General features: G+C 40.4%; 1 long non-coding RNA gene across 1 annotated transcript in view; it reads left to right on the forward strand.

Moving 5' to 3' along the window:
- The window catches only part of LOC139045170 (uncharacterized), an 83,994-nt gene that overhangs the window by 16,489 nt on the left and 46,219 nt on the right, over positions 1-21,286 (forward strand). The window contains exon 3 of the long non-coding RNA XR_011503058.1: positions 11,473-11,535. This is a non-coding gene — a long non-coding RNA (uncharacterized lncRNA). The remainder of the gene's footprint in view (positions 1-11,472; positions 11,536-21,286) is intronic.

Below are 21,286 nucleotides of genomic sequence, written 5' to 3' on the forward strand. Positions count from 1 at the left end.
TAGAATATAGACGCAATCATAGATAATTGCTACCATTTGTTGAGCACTGACTGTGATCAGGATTTTGCTGATCACTTTCTATAACTTAGTTCGTTTAATCTTCTCATGAACTGCTTGAAATTTCTTTCCATCTCAAAGCTGTGAATGAGATTGGAAATACACATTGGAAAGATTTCTTCAAGCCAAAATTCATGTTCAATTCCTTCCCCTTTACCCCAAGTCTGGAGACACCTACTGCCCAGATTGTGGGAGATTACCAGACACTTCTCCTACTGTGGATAGGGTCATTAAGGGAATAATAAACAGCTCTGGGAACCTTAAAAGGACCAGTACAAGGGGAAAGATCTGTGATAAACTTGGCAGGTGGAAGGGCAGCTCGCTATGTTTATGATTTCATATGGGATCATATGGGGAGCATTACGAGAACATAAGTTTATATTTAAAACTGGTAAAAGGCCTTTTAAGGTTTACAAGGCACACAGCAGAGAGTTGGTAGGAGTTTGTGACACCTGAGCCATGAACACGGCTTTTACTGCTTCATAGGGATTGACTGTTGAAAACCTCTGATGATATCAATTTACATTTTGACATTTTCCTAAAAACATCATACCGATGTCCTAAAATGCTTTACAGGAAGGCTGGGCAAGTGGCTGTTAAAATCAGGGAATTTCAAGGAAAACAGAATCAAAAAGCCAAGATTTACTTTGAGATTTTTCCTGATCCACATGGGGAAAATGCATTCCCTGTATCCTCAACCATTCCGGTGAACTGATGTCATCTCAAACAAGAAAGGCTCAAGAAGTTGCTGCATAGAAGTTTGTGTATTTTTAGCATGTATCTCCCTAAAACTTTTGCTACCAACAAAACAAATGTATTATGTAACTCAATAATAAGAGTAGGGTCTTTAAGAACTCTTAATGTAAGCTAACCCCTTCTCCATTTGATCATTTGTTGTTGATCATTTATTATTTGCCAAACACTATTCTAGGTCCTGGGGAAAAAATAAAGAGAAATAGTCGTAGTTCCTAACTTGAAGGAGCTTGCATACTAATTACAAAGGTGAGTGGGTATAGAAAACAAATAAGTACAACGATCTGGGCCTAAGTAAGGTCATGAAGGAGAAAAAAGAGGGTAACAAAGTAGAGAGAAGTTTGTGAGTATGGCAAGTGACGGCGGGGGGGGGGGGGGGTGCGGTGATTTAGCTAAGATGATTAGAGAAGACCTCTCAGTAATTAAGATCCTGATGAAGAGAAGGACACAACTTTACAGAGTTCTGGGGCAGAGCAGTCCACGTAGAATGAACAGCAAGTGCAAAGCTCCTAAGATAAGAAGCAGTAAATGATTCTTTGATTTTTAGTTTTAATTTTAATTCATGTGAAAGGTGTTGCATCCTTCTTCAACAGTAAATATTTTGAAGGCCCAATGATTTATTTTAGTAAAAATGTGATATCCAGAAAGAACTCATAGATAAACAGAAAAAAACCCAGAGTAACTGAAATGTAGTAATTGGGGGACGGGGAAGGTGGAACTGGAGTGAAACAAGAAGAGAGGCAGCCAAGAGCTACATCATGTAGAGTCTCTCGAAGACTGTGTAAGGAATTTAGATTTCATGCTAATTTCACTGAGAAGCCATTGGAGAGCTTTAGCAAAGACACAGTCTGAGTTGTTTTCTAAGGATCACGCAGTTGCTATGTGGATGGGATGGGCAGCAAGGGTAGGTCAGGGAGGCCATTGAAAAGGCAGGTGAGGCCATCCAGGTAAGAGGCGAGTGATGAAATAATTCTCACTCTTCAAGGCCCAGTTTAAAGATTACTTCCTTAGTGAAACTTTTCCTGACATTTCCTCTCCCTCCCACCAGCAGATATAATTGGTCCCTTCTCAGTGTTCCCATAGCCCTTTGTACATGCCTCTTTTGGGAACCCCCCCGTTGAGTCATGAGTAGTGATATGCTTGCTTGCATGTCTCCACATAAATGTACACGTTATTACCAAAGAAAGATCATGTCTTATCAATCTGGGTCTCCCCAATACTTATTAGTGGGTCTGATTCATCATAAGTGCTCAACTAATGTCTTCAAGTAATAAAAGTGTGAATGAATAAATGAATGAAGGAAGGAAAGGGCACTGTGCTTAGTATTCTACAGACATAATCCTATAGTGGATTTTAATCATGTGCTTGGTAGACAGTCCCAGATTATTGAGGGAAGACTTTTCCTAACTTAAACTATTTAATTCATGCAGAATGAAAAGGTAGCTTGGATAGGTAGATGGATATCTATGTTTCCTAAAGACATAATTTTGTCTAATCATTTGGTAGGTTGAATTTTAAATCTCTGTTTTACAGGGTAATTATAAAGTTATAAATAATCAAAGCATAACACACTCAGTTCTAGCTGCTATCCTCTTGTCATCAGTCATTTTGGAGTCCTGCCATATGTTCCAGCAATGCTGCTGTGGACTTTCAGGTGAATAGATAGTCTAGTGATGGAGCTGGGTAAAACTCAAACCCAGAATTCTCAAAATCTCCAAGTGACCAATCATTTCTAGAAATAGGGATGCTGGTCAATTTCATGGCTTGTTGTAATTCTGGTCATTCTTGACAGTACATAAAAAATAAAACTTTTATGGTATAAAAGCCCCACGTCTCCTCTTCTGAACAGTAGAAAAAGTTCAAGGGTTGGAGTTAAGCAGTTCTAGATTAGTGTTGTGGTTCTCTGGACATGTGATCTTGTGCAAGCCACTTCACATTGCTGAGACTCATTGCTTCATCTGTAAGGTGAGAATAGTAGTGGTTAGCTTATAAATTTCTGGGGGGATTAAATAAAATAATGTGTGGAAAATGCCTTGACTATTGCCTTCCCTGTGGCAGATACCTAATGAGTGTTAGCCTCCTGCTCCCCTCATTATATATCATGGAAATCTCCACCCACCTTCCAAACATGAGCATTCCACGCGTCCTCACCCGCACCTTCTTCTTGAGCATGGAAGAGAGTATGGTTTAATGAAAAGGCACTGGGCTAGAAACTGAGAATCTGGCTTGTAGTTCTGGCTCTACTGCTAACCAACCCTTACACTCTGAGTAAGTCACTACCTATTTGGGTTTATTTCCTCATTTGTAAAAAAACAAAAAGCGTATTAGAGTGGATTATCTCTAAGACCTCTTTGATCTTAACAACTGTCTGCTTTTATAATCACACTGTCTAATAGAGCTAGCCAGCTAAATGAAATTTCACCAGTAATCATTGCCATTTACTTGATGCTGTCCTCCACCGAGGAAATTCCTTAAGAAACTACAAAAAGCAAAACAAAATAAAACACACACACAAAACCTTGCTTTTTTGATCACTAAATTTTGTGATTATGCAAGTGGTTTTCCCTTGAAATTAAATACACCTGCAAGCATAGACGTATTTATTAACAATTTGAGATCACCTAAGGTTGGATTAGAACTGTTTCATTGTTACACTACGTGTCACAATTGCTGACCTTAAGGGGCAATGAGAACATCTAAGGGCTGGATGAATCCTTAAAATCCAGTTGTGGTTCATTCAAATGCCAACCCATTGTGCTGATGAAGGCAGGAAGAAAATTAAAATCAGGAATTTGTTCTTACTTTAGTTACCCAGAGAAATCTTTTTCTTTCTTAATACATAGTGGTTATACTACCACTTGTGGAGAAAATTAAATTCTGCTTTTAAAAATTAGTAGGATTAGAATTAGTAAGTGAATTCAGCAGGGTCATTGAATACAAGGAATTAGTTATATTTCTATATTCCAGAAACAATGAAAATTTTAAAAAGATGCCATTGACAATAGCATCAAATGATATCAAATATCTAGAAATAAATCTAACAAAAGATGTGTGAAACCTCTATAGAGAGAATTACAAAATAGTTTTGAGGGAAACTAAAGGAGACCTAAGTAGAGGGATATACTATATTCATGGGTAGATAATTGGAGAAGTGGAACAAAATGGAGGCTCCAGAAAAACACCCACACACACATTATCACAACGCATGACTTATGTAACACTGCATGCAGTATAGAGAGTCTTTTCAATAAATGCCCTTGGGTCAATTGGCTATGCATATGGAAAAAAAATATTGACTCCTCCACCTCACGGTGTACACAGTTCCAGGTGCAATATATCTACTTGTTAAGGATAAAATAATGAAACATCTATAAAGCAACACAGAGTATATTTTTAAGACATTGGAGAAGGGGAACATTTCTTAAACAGGACATGAGAAGTATTAACCACAAAGAAAAAGATTCGTAAATTGGGCTGTATTAAAATTAGGAATTTCCATCATCAAAAGATAACTTTAAGAGAATGGAAAGGCAAGTCAAAGAGTAGGAGAAGATATATGTAATATTCATATATTGAATAAAGTGCTTGTATCTAGAATATGTTAAGAACTTCTGCAGCAAGCAGCCAACAGAAAAATGTTCAAGAGAGGATCTAAACGGCAAATAAATATATAAAAAGATGCGCAGTCTCATTCATCAGTGAAATACAGATAAATCTACAGACATATTCCTATGTATCTGCCAGAATGGCTAAAATTAAAAAGACTGCCATTACCAAGTGTTGTCACAGTATGGAGCAACTAGACCTTTTGTATATTGCTTGAAGCAGTATAAGATGGCACAATATCTCTGTAAAACTGTTTGGCAGTATCTAAAAAGCTCAACATGGACACACTACTATGACTCAGCAATTCTGTTTCCAACAGAAATGCATACGGGGCCAGCCCAGTGGTGCAGCGGTTAAGTGCGCACATTCCACTTCAGTGGCCTGGGGTTTGCTGGTTCAGATCCTGGATGCAGACATGGCACCACTTGGCAAGCCATGCTGTGGTAGGCGTCCCACATATAAAGTAGAGGAAGATGGGCATGGATGTTAGCTCAGGGCCAGTCTTCCTCAGCAAAAAGAGGAGGATTGGCAGCAGTTATCTCAGGGCTAATCTTCCTCAAAAAAGAAAAAAACGAAACGCATACAGTTGCATATCAAACGACAGATCTGAGGATCTCCATAGCAGCGCTATCCATAGTGGCCCCAAACAAAACACAGTCCCAATATGTATCAATGATCAAATGGATAAATTAATAGTGTCATATCAACATAATTGAATTTTATACAACAATGGAAATAAACTACTGCGGCATGCAACAATGTGGATGAATTTCACAAATGTAGTGTGAGTTTAAGTCCAACATTAAGGAGTATATGTAGTTCAAAAGATTCCGAACTAATCCATGTTGTTAAGTCAGGATAGTGTCTGCCTTTAGGGAGAGGAGGTAAGTAATGATCTTGAGAAGTAGCAAGAGGAGCTTCTCGGGTGCTAATAATGTTCTAGTTCCTGATTTGGGTGGTGTTTACATGGTGCATTCGCTTTGCAGCAATCCATCAAGATATCCCCCGAGACTTGTGTACTTTTCTATATAGGTGTTATGCTTCCCTTCAAAATATATTTAAACTACTGGAAAAAGACTGCTTTTTTAAGGGAAGCTCGCATGTTTCCTTACCAAAGCAATTTGTGCTTGAAAAGAATCTTGGAGATTATGTAGCCCAGGGGTCAGAAAATTATAGCTCTGTTTTTGTACAGAACATAAGCTAAGAGTGTTTTCTCACATTTTAAAGGGTTGTAAAAGAAGAAAGAAGAAGAGGAGAAGGAGGAGGAGGAGAAAACTATGCAACAGGGATCATGTATGGCCTTCAAAGTCTAAAATATTTATTATCTGTCTTTTTAGAGAAAAAATTTGCCACTCTTCCAGTCCAACATCCTCTCATTTTACAGATGATGAAACTGAGGCCAGAAACAATATGTCCAAAATCATCCAGCTGGGTGGTGGGAGAACTAAGACTGGAAGATAAATTTTTTGGCTCAATAATACTATTCTCTTCACTAATTAATGTGCTTAATCTGTGTGTTCAACCCACACCTCTCAATAGACCTAGGTACTCATCTTCACATTGCCCACAGGCAACTTCAATTCAATTCATTATCTTCCCTATCCATTCTTCCTCCCACCAGGACTTCTCTTCATCCTTCGTGTCTATCTTGGCATCTGCCTCCCTGTCAAGTCACACTTAGGAATGAATGGGGCATTTTTAGAAATTCTTTCACTTTCCAAGATTAATTGATCACCAACATCTGTAAATTCTATTTCTTAACATGCTTCAGAACTATCCTCTTCTCTATTCCAACCACTACTCCCTCAGATCAGATCTTGATCTTCTCTCTTCAGAACTATCGATTAGTCTCTAAATGGTCTTTCAGTCTTGCTTTTTTTCAATTCATCCACAGCCAGAGTAATCTTGTTAAAGAGGAGATCTGATAGCCCATTTGTCTATTTAAATAGATTTATTTATTTATTTATTTTTGGTGAGCAAGATTAGCCCTGAGCTAACATTTGTTGCCAATCTTCCTCTATTTTGTATGTAGGACACTGCCACAGCATGGCTTGATGAGTGGTGTGTAAGTCCACACCTGGGATCTGAACCTGTGAACCCCACGCTGCCAAAGTGAACTTAACCATTATGCCACCAGGCGACCCCTAAGTAGTAGATTTCACTAGTGGATTAATAACAAGACTTCCCTCCCCTCTTTTTTAAACCAGAATTAAGTTTCAAGATCATGAAAAGTAATCTCAACAAACATAATTACACCCAGTATCATTTCTCATGGTACTACAATTTTAAGTGTTTCACTCTCCTAATTATGTATAGTTTTGTTCTTCTGTACTCATTCATCTATTTATTCATTCATTCCACTCAAAAACGTGTTTCGAGGAAGGCATTATGATCATTTCTGACCAGGATGTCAGACAATGATGCCTGCTGGCTAAGGCTGGCCATGCCCATGTATTTGCATTTGGTCTGTGACTGCTTTCACACTACATCAGTGTGTGAAAATCCATTCAATTTCCATCATCTAGAAGTAATCATTACGGTAGCCCCTAGCCACAAGTGGCTATTTCAATTTAAATTAATTAAAAGAAAAATTCAGTGCCTCAATTGTAGCAGCCACATTTCAAGGGCTCAGTGGTCACATGTGGCAGGTGGGTACCATATTGGCGGTACAGCTATAGAACACTTCCATATCACAGAAAGTTCTATTGGACAGCACTGCCAATATCTATGGAAGAATATTTGACCTTCTTAGTATGGCACATAAAGCCTTTTATTGTCTGATCTCCACTTTCTTCTTCAGTCATTTCTTGTCCCTCCCTTCTAAAGCTCTATATTTCAGTAATAGTGAAGTGCTGATAATTTCCAGAAACATAATGCTATTTATCTGATTATGCCTCTACACATGTGATACCCTCTGCCCAGAGAGCTGGTCCCTGTACGAAACCTCTATTCTTTAAAAGGAACTCAAATATTACTTCTTCTAGGAAACCTTCCATGCTTCTCTCCCTTCATTCCTCTTAGAAATTTCTACACCTTAGACATTATTGTTGGTGCATTTATGACATTGTGTTGAGATTCGTTTTTATCGTTCTTCTACTGTGGAAAATCCCTGAGGTTAAAGGCTATGCCTAGTTCAGGAGTCAGCAAACTTTTTCTATAAAGGGCTAGAGAGCAAATACTTTTAATTTTGAAAGCCATGTAGTCTCAGACACAATTATTCAGCACTGCTGATGTAGTGTGAAAGCCGTTACAGAGCAAATGTAAACGAGTGGGCGTGGCCGGCTTTCTCCAATGGTCATCATTGTCTGACCACTGCTCAGAAACGATCATAATGCCTTGCTCAGTACATATTTTTGAGTAGAATGAATGAATAAATGAATGAATGAGTATGGAAGAACAAATTAAACATTATTAGGGAAGTGAAAGCCTTAAAATTTTACCACCGTAAGAAAAAATGCTGGGTATAGTTATGTTTGTTGAGATTAATTTTCTTTACCTTGAAACTTAATTCTGATTTAAATAGAAAGGGAGAGGGAGATATTATTTAATTCACTATTAAATGCATATATTAAGCACACATATCACTCCATGACAAATTTAATTTTTAAAATATTTGATAATTATTTTAATATAACTAGCTTGCTTTGTAATTATATGCACTCTATTTTAAGCACTAAAAAACATTATGGCCAAAGGGGACAAAAAAGTTAAGAATCTCTGCCTGTGCCTGGGCTCTGGTGGTAATGGTGTTCCTGGAACGCACCAAAGAGGGGTACTCTCTGCTCCATCTATCTAGACTGGAGGACATCACAGTATAGCTGTAGCTAGGGAGTCCCAGCTCAGCAAGAGGAGCCCCACATGGCACATGAGCGATTACCGAGTTAAGAAGCTGCCTTCTGGAACCCTCTCCACCAAAGAATGCTTGGCCGCTTTCTAGGTGTCTGTCTGGATTTGGATTCCCCAAAGGTTGGAAAACTTGCCATCCCAAACACTTTCCCCTGTCTTTGCCATGGAGTGAGCTAATGGGACCAGGGCAATACCTGAAACTTCTTTTTAGCTCCACTGGGTATCCGAGCCAGGGGGTGGGTGGAGAAGAGGGAGAAGCTATGAGCCCTGGGGTTGTGTACATTGGCTAGGGCTAAATGTGCGTTGATTAATACCAGGGTAAGAAATTGTGGCCTGAGAGTCTATGGCTGAGTGGATGCTAATTATATTTTTTCTCACATCCTGCCTCAGGCTGGGGCTCAGGCTTTCAAGTGCAAGTGTGGGCTGGAGAACTTTTTCTTGTTATTATTGTTTTCAAAAGCCTTCGCATGTTCAAATCCTTTATAACACAACTGAACGCACATTAGGTGAATTAAATAGACAAGAAACTCCGATCACGGATTAATCTCCAGAAATTCACAGTTGCCTGATCAGTTCCCTTTTGAGAAAGAGGGCTCAAATGTCTGCTCAGAGAAGACAGATCCCATGCTCTCGAGTCTGGGAATGCCTAACCCTTCAAGTTATCGAGACTGTGCCACTGACTCAGCACATGGATTGTGTTAAGAGTCAGGCCAACCTGGGTTTAAAATCCAAGCTCTGCCACTTGTTAAAGGTGTGAACCTGAAACAGTCACCTAATCTCTGTGAACTTCTGTGTCCTCATGTGCAAGTAAGTATAATAATACCTACCTCATATTCCAAAGGCAAGGGAGAGTATAGGTGTCACACTCCAGGTGGAGTGTAGCTTCTCAACGCTTTGGGTTGGGATCTCTGCTTTTGCTAATTGAGGCCCACACGCTCCTGTGGGCAGGCACAATGCAGGAACATCTCTTCCTTGTCCTCAGATCATCAGACCTACAACCAGGCCACCTTGCAGTAGATGCACAATAGCTACTTGATTAAGATTATTATTTAAAGTCTGCCTTTGGCTGTTTGATTTACCGTGTTCATTTGGGTCAGGATATACACCTTGTAGCAGGCCATATTGTAACCCCGCAGACCCTCCTGGTGTCACTTATACTTGCATACCACACATGATTGATTTATTAATTTTTTGCTACTGGCCAATTTTATCACCTGGGTCATCCTCCCTGTCTCTCACCTTTTCTGGAGCAATTCTGAAAATGCAGGTCTCTTTAAGGCAGAATGGCTTTGCGTTCCTATCATTACATTTATAAATATTTGGTTAGTTTCTTCACCAGCATCATCATTACTCATCACATTCAGTGACATCTTTAAGTATCTGGATTCTTGACTAGGGCAGGAGACTTCCAAGTTGAAAATGTTCTTGAGGATTCTGTAGGGTTTTTTCTTGTGATGGAGGGAGACTAAAGTGCTTGGGTAAATTACTGGGATCCAATAGCATCTTCTGTTGGAGGACTTTAAAAGTTAAATTGTGGAAATATTTGACCATTCATTCAACGAACAGTTATTGAAATATAAATCCACCCCCACACTAGAATGTAGGCACTCTGAAGACAGGGTTCATATGGTTCGTTCATTGTTGTGTTCCCAGAGCTTTGAACAGTGACTAGCTCAAGAAGTGGTTGTTGTATCAATAATTGAAATCTTTGAACAGCCCTCATGGGTTGCAGATGTACAAACAAATATGAGAGAAGTGGAAGCATGGAAGAAAGAAGAAGGAGGGACCTTCCTCCTTTGGACATGAGGGCATGATGGGGGCTGACATAGATAAGCAACTTAACTGGAATTTAAAACAGCCAACTTGCCTTACAGTTGATGGACTGTCTGACACTATCCAGAAAACAGAGGAAAGATCCCAGGAACAGCAGACTCCTAAGTCTCTCTCTATCCTCTTTCCTGCTCAGCTTGGAGAGGCTGGGTAAAAGCATTGGCTCTGGAACTAGATGGGTTTACATGACAGTTACACTACTTACTGCCCACACAACTGTGAGCAACTTCCTTTACCTCTGTGTGCCATTGCTTCATCTGCAAAATGGGTATAACAAATAACACTATCTACTACATAGAGTTGGATGAGGAATAAATAATATATAGGTAAAACACTCAGAATGGCACCTGGCAATAGTAGGCACAGGATAAATGTTAGATCTTATGATATTGGGAAAGCCCATGGGATCACCATACACTATAAAACAAATACAACTCCTATGAAGAAAGATACCAAGATTTATAAGATAGAAAAGAAACTTCTCAGTTTCACCAAGAATAAGGCAATGTTATTGTTAAGCGAACAAAAAGTCTAAGTTGAATCATGAAAACAGAAAGTCAGTTGCAAGATTTGAGTCAGTTTACAGAGTCAGAATCCCTTAAATGAAGGGGAAGCTGGGTCCCATCGAGGAAGAATCCCAGTACACTGCCAAAAATTTATACTGTTAATTTTTCTCCCAGTCTTCCCCGGAGGGACTTACAACTTTTACCAGGGTAGCTGTGCATCGGGGAAAAGGAAATAATCAGACCTTTTGGGAACTACTGGACACTAGCTCTAAACTGACACTAATCCAGGAGACTTGAAATGTCACTACGGTCCACCTGTCAGAGTAGGGGTTTATGGAGGTCAAATGGTTAATGGAGTTTCAGTTCAAGTCGGTCTAACGGTGTGCCAAGTGGGTCCCTCAACTCATCCTGGCGTTATTTCCCCAGTTCTGGAGTTCGCAAGAGGAATAGACATACTCAGCAGCTGACAGACTCCCCCCATTGGTTCCCTGACCTGTGAAGTGAGGGACATTATGATGGGAAAGGCCAAGTGAAAATTACTAGTACTGCCTCTACCTAGGAAAATAGTGAACCAAAAATAATTCAGCATTCTTGGAGGAAGGGCAGAGATTAGTGCCGCCATCAAGGACTTGAAAGATGCAGGGCTGGTGATTCCCACCACATCCCCATTCAACTTGCCTATGTGGCCTGTGTTGAAGACAGACTCATCTTGGAGAATCACAGTGGATTATTGTAAACTTAACCGGTTTCTGACTACATTTACAACTGCTGTGCCAGATGTGTTGTCATTGCTTGAGCAAATTAACACGGCCTCTGGCATCTGGTATGCAGCTATTGATATGGCAAATGCCTTTTTGTCCATCTCTGTCCACAGGCCCACCAGAAGCAGTTTGTGTTCAGCTGGCAAGGCTATCACCTTCATTGTCCTATCTCAAAGGTACGTCAACTCTCCAGCCCTGTGTCATAATTTAGTTTGCAGGAATCTTGATTGCCTTTCCCTTACACAATATATCATACTGGTGCATTACACCGGTGATGTTATGCTGATTGCGCCTAGTGGGCAAGAAGTAGAAACTACTTTTGACTTATTGATAAGACATTTACATGTCAGAAGATGGGAAATAAATCTGACTAAAATTCAAGGGCTTTCTACCTCAATGAAATTTCTAGGGACCCAGGGGTGTGAAGTATGTCAAGATATCCCTTCTAAGGTGGAGGATAAGTTGTTGCATCTGGCCCTTCCTACAACCAAAAAAGAGGCACAATGACTAGTGGGCCTTTTTAGATTGTGGAGGCAACATATTCCTCATCTGAGTGTGTTACTCTAGCCCATTTACTGAGTGACCCGAAAAGTTGCTGGTTTTGAGTGGGGCCCAGAACAAGAAAAGGCTCTGCAAAAGGTCTAGGCTGCTGTGCCAACTGCTCTGTCACTTAAGCTACATGATCCACAGATCCAAAGGTGTTCAAAGTGTCAGTGGCAGAAAAGGATGCTTTCTGGAGAATTTGGCAGGTCCCTATAAGTGAATTGCAGCATAACCCTGCCATCCTCTGTGGATAACCATTCTCCTTTTGAGAAAGAGCTCTTGGCCTGCTAGCTTAGTAGAGACTGAGCACTTAACCATGGGCCACCGAGTTACCATGTGACCTCAGTTGCCCATCATGAACTGGGCGTTATCTGACCCACCAAGCCATAAAGCTGGGCATGCACAGCATCATTTCATCATCAAATGGAAGTGGCTATGTACATGATCAGGCATGAGCAGGCCCTGAAGGCACAAATAAGTTATATGAAGAAGTGGCCTAAATCCCCATGGTCTTCGCTCCCGCTATACTACCTACTCTCTCCCAGCCTGTACCTATGGCCTCATGGGGAGTCCCCTACAATAAGTCGACAGAAGAAAAGAAGACTCCAGCCTGGCTTACAGATGTTTCTATGTGATATGCAGGCACCACCTGAAAGTGGACAACTGCAGCACTGCAATCACTTTCCAGGACATCGCTGAAGGACAATGGTGAAGAGGAATCCTACCAGTGGGAAGAACTCTGATCAGTGCACCTGGTTGATCATTTCTCTTGGAAGGAGAAATAGCCAGACATGAGATTACATACTGATTTATGGGCTGTGGCCAATGGTTTGGCTGGATGGTAAAGAACTTAGAAAGACTATGATTGGAAAATTAGTGACAAGGAAGTTTGGGGAAGAAGTATGTGGATAGACCTCTCTGAATGGGCAAAAAACATGAAGAAACTTATCTCTCATGTGAATGTTCACCAAAAGGTAACCTCAGTAGAAGAGGATTTTAATAATCAGATGGATAGGATTACCCATTCTGTGGATACAGTAAGTCTCTTTCCCCAGCCACCTTCAATGAGCTCATGAAAAAAGAGGCCATGGTAGGAGGGGTGGAGGTTATGCATGGGTTCAGCAACATGCACTTCCTATGACCAAGGTCAACCTGGCAAAGGATAGTGCTGCGTGCCCATCTGCTAGCAGCAAAGACCAAGGCTAAGTCCCCAGTATGGCACCATTCCCCGGGATGATCAGTCAGCTGTCTGGTGGCAGGTTGATTACATTAGACCCCTTCCATCACAGAAGGGGCAGCATTTTGTTCTTAATGGAATAGACACTCTGGATACGAATTTGCTTTTCCTCCTTGCAATGGTTCTGCTAAAACTATCATCCATGATCTTAGAGAATGCCTTATCATGATATTCCATACATCAGTGCTTCTGATCAAGGAACTCACTCCATGGCAAGAGAAGTGCAGCGATGGGGCCATGCTCATAAATTTCACTGGTCTTACCATCTTCCCCAGCATCCTGAAGCAACTGTCTTGATAGAATGGTGGAATTGCCTTTTGAAGACTCAGTTACAGAGCAAGCTAAGTGGATATACCTTGCAGGGGCAAGACAAGGTTATCCAGAAGTCTGTTTATGCTCTGAATCAGTGTCCAATATATGGTGCTGTTTCTCTAATAGCCAAGGTGCACAGGTCTAGCAATTAAGACGTGGAAATGGGAGTGGCACCACTCACTCTTACCCCTAGTGAACCACTAGAAAAATTTTTGGCTCCTGTTTCTGTGAACTTATGCTCTCCTGGCCTACAACACTTAGCTCCAAAGGGAGAAACACTTCTACCAGGAGACACAATGATTCCATTCAGCTGGAAGTTAAACCTGTTGCCTGCCCACTTCGGACTCCTCATGCCTCTGAATCAACAGCCAAAAAACGGAGTCACTGTGCCGACTTGGTGATTGATCCTGACTATCAAGGGGAAATTGGACTGCTACTCCACAATAAAGGTAAGGAAGAGTATTTTTGGAATACTGTACAGGAGATCCCCTAGGTAATCTCTTAATATCACCAAGCCCTGATTAAGGTCAATAGAAAACTACAATAACCCAATCCAAGTAGGACTACCAATGGCCCAGACTCTTCAGGAATAAAAGTTTGGGTCATCCCCTCAGATAAAGGACTATGAGCAACTGAAATACTTGCTGAAGACAAAGGGAATACAGAATGAGTAGTGGATGAAGGTAGTTATAAATATTAGTTACAACCACATGATCAGTTACAGAATGAGAACTGTAAATGAGGACTGTAATTGTCAGGAATATTTCCTCGTTGTTTTGTTATGAATACTGCGTAAAGACATATTGATCAATGACAGACTGTATATGCGATGGTAGTTCCATAAGATGAGCACCATGCAGCCTAGGTGTGTAGTAGGCTGTACTGTCCAGGTTTGTGTAAACACAATCTATGCTGTTTACACGACAAAATCACCTAATGAAGCATTTCTCAGAACATATCTCTGTTGTGAAGTGATGCATGACTCTGTGTGTATGTATATTTATTTTCTTCCTTCTCTTATCCCCTTATCACATTACATAAGGTGTATTGACTTTGTAACACAGTGTTTAAGTATTATTAACTTTACGTCATAGTATTTAAGTTATGGGATATCAAGGAGAAAAGAAGAATAAATTTCAATCAAGGATTTTATCTCCTGTTCTGGGGAAGGAGTTAGTGCATTTTTCATTGTAGGCAGGACAGTTGTATCATAATAGATGAAATTATAACCTTGTTATTGTCTTTATTTGGAGATCAAGTATGGTTCAAGCAGATGCATTTGGGTGCCAAGTTGACAAGGGGTGGAGTTGTGATGGTTAATTTTATGTGTCAACTTGACTGGGCCACAGGGTGCCCAGATATTTGGTCAAACATTCTTCTGGATGTTCCTGTGAGGGCGATTTGGGATGAGATTAATATTTAAATCAGTAAACTGAGTAAAGCAGATGGCCCTCCCTAATGTGAGTGGGCCTCATCCAATGCGTTGAAGGCCTGAATAGAACAAAAAGGCCTACCTCCTCTGAGTAAGAAGGAATTCTTCCTGAATGACTACCCTCAACCTAAAATATTGACTTTTTTCTACCTTTGGACTCAAACTGAAACGTTGGCTTTTCCTGGGTCTTGAGCCTACTGACCTTCAGATGGGAACTAAACCAAATTGTTGGCTCTCCTGGGTCTCCAGCTTGCCGACTAACCCTGCAGATCTTGAGACTTGCTTACCTCCATAGTTGTGTGAGCCAATTTCTTATAATAAATCTCTTTGCACACACACACACACACTTTATGTGAATCCATAAAGTAGCATGTCCTTAAGATTTATACGACCATATTAAGTTGGAGTCAGATTAATATAGTCAATAAGACTAGTCTATAAATGTCTTCTAGCAATCCTGGACCTTCCCCTCTAGCCCTGCCTCATTCCCTCCTTGAACCAATGAGGGCACCAACCCAAAGATTTATAAATTATCTTTTGTCTGCATCTGCTTTGTTTTTTCCTCTCTTGGATCTTACTTTGGGTGAGCTGTGTCTCTCTTCATCATGTATCAATGACTTCAGGCTAGCATTCATGGGAACATAGCCAGTACATAAAACATTCAGGAGACCTCCCTGTCAGCATGGGGTTGTCCAAATGCATGCAGGGGTCCCCCTAATAGGCACACTGTCCTCATAACACCCATTCAACTGTTGGCTGCCTGCGCCTTGCAGATTCCTCTCTTGACCTCTTCCCAGATGGCTCTGACCAGTCCTTTTCATTTCATTTGTATATTTGTATAATGCAATGAAGCATATCCTTGCTGGGCCTGCCGAGCAAATTGGTGGCATGCCTTCTGAGAGTTCCAAGGTTGTCATGGGCATGATAGCAATACCCTGCTTTAACTAAAAGTCAGTTCTAAACACCCCAAGGAATTCCAGAGGGTGCATGTTCTTCATTCTTTTGGATACATAACAGACACCCAGAGTGTCCTGAGGTGCCCTAGTAACAAAAGCCCATTCCCTCCACATACTGGGGAGAGAAAAGGACCAGGTCAGTTTTATTTCCTTAGTGATCTTCTGAAATCTCTCTCCAATCGAAAGTCATCTTTTTCATAATACTGAAAAGATGTAACGTTAGCTTAATCATTCCCAAATGAATCCTGAAAAATATTTGGAAACAGTACACTTATACAGAATCATTTCAGCATTACTAGAAAGTTTCAGCCATTTGCTATAAACTTGTACTTTTAAGTGGTGACCATGTGGTCTGCCTTTGGAACATCCAGTTCTTTCTTTTTTATAGAATTAAAACCCCTGACACTTGTTTTAAGACCTAAGAAAACCTTTAGTTCTTAGCAAAATGCAGAACCTGGCATGGTCATAAAGAAGATATATTCGATTTTACTCCTTGAAGCCATAAAAAAAAAAAAAAAGACACAGAATACTGTCTGTAGGAAAACTAAAATGGCAGCTGTAACTTCTTCCCAGAAGTCTCCAGGAGGAAACATCTAAGGTCACTCCTTATTCTCCTGGGTTCCAGGAAAGCAATTTACCCTCTTTCCCGCCTCCACCCTCATCTAAAGCAAAGAACATTGGGGGAGAGATCCAATTCTCAACAGAGCCTGTCTTGATTGAGGAAGTTAACGCTTCAAGTAAAGGATTCTGTCTTCTTTCAGGGCTCTCAAAAAGGATCCTTTCCAAACCCAACCCCAAGATAGAAAAAGATCTTTTTCTAAGACTTGAGATTTAGTCACCAACTTGCATTAGCAATTGGACTTGTGAAGAATTCCACCCAAATCATGCAACCTAAGGGGTCTTATTTAATCAAAAACAACCAGTTTCCAAATGAGAGTCCAGGTGGGAAATCAAGAAGATTCAGGTGACCAGGAGAGATGGAAATTCACGTTGGATGTATAGTGCACTCTCAAGCAGAAGGACCACCACATTGGAATCTACCACCTGTGAGATGATGAACAAAAGCTCTCAGGACATAATTCTCTTTTGGGAACATGTGAGATCAGTTCTCAGTTTTAATCTACTCAGACTTTAATCCTACATTAAAGGGAGGCATCGATGTGTCATTAGCAACACCCTCTTTCCAGTCTGGCTTTAGCTTCTCTGGAGTCTGGGAAGAGTTTAGGCAAAAAAAAAAGATGGTTGATGGGATGAGAAATAGATGTAGAATGATTCACACAACCTCTCTTCACAGTCTCTGTTGTGTGTTGATTTTTTTGTGCCTCGCCGAAAGAAACACTCAATTCATGCTGTTAAAGAAATGAACTAATTAATTTTGCATTTATATAGCCCCATCCATTGGGAAAAAATATTTCAGTTCCATTTGACTCCTTCCAAAAGAATTAAATGTGAGCAAATGAGAGAGGAAGAGTGAGCTAATTTGAACACACACTAACATTTTAAAAAGACTTTCTTTATAGCTAGTCAATTTAATGATTCAAAGAACAAAGGAGTTGCATACTATGAAATGAAGCAAAGTAAGTTAAGACTGTAACAGGATATTAAAATTGAAATTATGACCAGGTCCCAAAATATAATCATGGGAAATTCCAAAAAGAGGTACCCAATCTCCAATTGCATATTTACAAAGGAAATGATCCTGAGGAACTGGTGGATGAATTTCTCACCCTTCCACCAGGTCAAGACTATAAAAAGGGAGAAATGGTAAGTTATCTACTATTCCCTCACCTCCAGTCTAGTGAGAAGACACTTTCAGGAAACCATCATGCAGTTGGGAGCAGACTCTGATCCGTGCCTGGGGAATCCATAAGACAAAGAGGGCTGTCCAATGTTTTGGTGCTGGAGTCAGGAGAGAACTCCATGTTGGAATTGGCCTGTACTCTCAGAGCATGTAGGGGCAAGGGATACAAGAGGATTTCCTAAAGACCAAATGTGGACCAAGTGAGAGAGAGAGAGATGAGTCATTTCTGATCCTTGAGATACAGAGGGATCTCAGCAACAAGAATGTGGAGATGAACACCTTGGTGAGGAAGGATTCAGGAGCAACCACTCCAAAAAGATGTATATCCATATCTTCCAGGTTCAAAGGATCTGTAGAGAGAGGAACCAGGGGAGAATCACCTGAGAACCTATGGAAATACCCCTGTAGAGAGAGAATCTGCCAGGCCCAGAGAACAGGAAACCAGCTGATGTGGTTCCATTAAGACCTTTCTTTACCACTCCCTTCTGACCCATGAGAAGTAAGAAACTGCTGGCCAGCTAAGGAGGGGGTGGAGAAGAGAAACATAGGGTAGAAAAATATAGAAGAAAATCAACCAAACTTCCCCTTTCCTACTGCAATTTTCCAATCTGAAATATGCTCAGACTAAGAAGGAAAGAAGAATTAACCCTAAATCAATTTGGGATTTTTTAATATCTTTTTTCTTTTTTAAGATTGGCCCTGAGCTAACATCTGTTGCCATTCCTTTTTTCCTTCTTCTTCTCCCGAAAGCCCCACAGTACATAGTTGTATATTCTAGGTGTAGGTCCTTCTAGTTCTGCTATGGGGGACATCGCCTCAGCATGGCTTGATGAGAGGTGCTATGTCCACGCCCAGGATCGGACCCGGCGAAACCCTGGGACAACAAAGTGGAGTACGTGAACTTAACCACTTAGCCGCAAGGCTGGCCCCAATTTCTTAATATCTTGGACTCTCTTTAAACTTTCTGAACTGAGACTATGTTCTCAACTTAAAGTAATTGTACAATTGTTTATTACCTAAGTGCACACAGCAATATCATGGGAATGCCTACAGGTGAATCCTGGTTTGGAGGGACTCTCATTAAGAAAATGAATATAAAATTGTGATTATAGGAAAAGAAATCTCAACAAATTACGGATTTTAAAAGCTGACAACACACATATATCACAAAATAAGATTTTTGTTAGCTGCTTGGCATATTGATATGATACATTTTCTAACTAAAATTTTTTAATTGAATGTTCTTTGCTTCTTCATATGACAATGGTTTAGTAATACTATTTTCTGCAAAGAGAATAGAAAAATACTGTCTTTTTGTTGATCAAACTTTACTCATAATATGGGTTTGTGCCCTACAAACATAGGTGCAATGATAAATTCTATTTCTTTTGTTTTCCCATAAAAAAATGCATGTGGCATTTACAATCATATAGACTGCATTATTCGGTTTGTTGTAAGTAGGCATCTATAAGAACTGAATCCTCTGCTTACAGCCTTATGTGTGTGATGATCAGAAAAGTCTCCAACAGATTAATTTCTGGTTCTGTACCATTCAAACCTGGCTTCTCCTTTCCTACCCAGTCATCATGTGACACGTTCATATCCAGACACATATCCACTCTGGTTTGTGCCTTGTTGATGTAACACCAGTGAGTTGGCCTGATAAGCAATAGAAGCGAAATTCAGACATGCTCCTGCTTTCAGCCATCTAGATGGAAACAGACAATAATCAACTCACCACAGTGAAACGATGTGAGATAAGTGTTTTAGAGGAAAGGACCACTGCTCTATAAGACTGCGTGAGATAGGAGCTTCGTTAGTAATTGTTATATGATGAATAATGGATTAAGTATGAAACAGAGGCCCAGGTAATGTGGGTGTAGTCAGAGGAAGACTGTCCAACTCCATCCAAAGCCTTTGATTGAATAACAGAGCCCCTCTCTCATTCCTGAATCTTATTTCTCACTCTGCACTTTGTATTGGGCTTCCTTTTCTTTCTTTCTTTCTGTCTTTTTCTTTGGTGAGGAAGATTGGCCCTGAACTAATATCTGTACCAATCTTCCTCTATTTTGTATGTGGGACACCACCACAGCATGGCTTTCATGAGTTGTGTGTAGGTCTGTGCCAGAATCCAAATCCATGAACTCTGGGTTGCCAAAGCAGAGTGTGTAAACTTAACCACTACACCACTGGCCCCAGTATTGGGCTTTCTAATTAATGACTGTTCTCTGGCTCTGTAACCACCACTGGGATTTACTCCACTCATTCAATAGTATTGCTTTCCCAGAGTAGCTGAGAGAACATAGCAAAGAGAGGGTCCAGTCTGGCTTGAATCTTAGAAGTCTTCGTTGAACCCAGGCTGCCTCTTGGCATCTCAGAACCCACTTGTATATAGGCTGGGCTTCCTTCCAAATTAAACAATTATTCACAAACACCTTCTAGTTCTGTACCCTTATCCCATCACTGTAACAACTCCCACCTCATAGTCCACAGTGGGGACTGGACATTATCAAGAGAGACAGGATGAATGAAGCAACAAATGCAACATTTGCCTTAGCTTGCTGGCTGTTTTTTCTGGGGAATTATATTCTTCTGAGCCCTTGGTAGGCTTGCCATTCTATAGTTCCAGGTAACAAATATTTGAAAACCTGCTTCTCTGTGTGTGGCAGATCATCTGCTTCCTAATGATCTGAGGTGCCTATTTAAAATACAAATTCCAAGATCCACTCTGGAACTACCGTCTCAGAGGATCTGGGGACTGAGACCCGGGAATATGAATTTTTATTTAGCCTTCAACCCCAGGTGAATGGTGAATGGTTTGTACATTAAAGTTTGAAAATGATTGCACTGAGGGTAGTGCATAGATGTCCTTCCCAATGTCCAGCATCAAGAGATAAGTTAGATATCCAGACTGTCTGATACCAACATGAAAAATACAAGATAAGAAAGAAATCTCAGCTCTGTAAAACAATTCTTGGAGAAAACTATAAAATATGCTAAAATAAAAAGGCAACAGCATGAATAAACATGACACAGATACAAGTTGATTCTTTACAGCATTGATAAAATAACAACAGTGTCCACATATGAGGTATTAAGTAAACTACAATACATTCACACAAGGAATGCTACAAAGCTGTATAAAAGAATAGAAAACTATATGCTGCTTAGACATGTTGTTAAGTGGAAAAACCAAAGTACTGAGCAGTACATATAGTGTATTGTCTTTTGCGTGAGAAAAGGGAAAGCATAAAATGTGTTTTCATATTTGCTTGTATTCCCACAAGGAAATGCTGGAGAGATAACAGAAGAAACCAAAAAAGTGGTGTGACATATTGTTTACTATAATAGCCTTATATGCTCGCATTTGTATTTGTTCGCTCTGTTTGGATAGTGCCTTGCTTTACTGTCTGTGAGCTCGGCCGTGCAATTTGCTTCGGCCAATGTGAACAGGCAGAATTTGGGAATTGCCTTGTCTTGCTGCTCATGGAAGCCTGACCGCCATGTGAAGAGGCCCAGACTAGCCTGATGGATGATGAGAGACACATGACCCGGCTGCCCACCCCTGTGGCTTCCCACCCCTGTAACGTAGCCCTCAGCTTATCAACTGCAGGGTGGTATGCAATTAGGGATTTGTTATAGGGAT

Source organism: Equus asinus, chromosome 4, assembly GCF_041296235.1.
Source record: "Equus asinus isolate D_3611 breed Donkey chromosome 4, EquAss-T2T_v2, whole genome shotgun sequence".
NCBI classification, from domain to species: domain Eukaryota; kingdom Metazoa; phylum Chordata; class Mammalia; order Perissodactyla; family Equidae; genus Equus; species Equus asinus.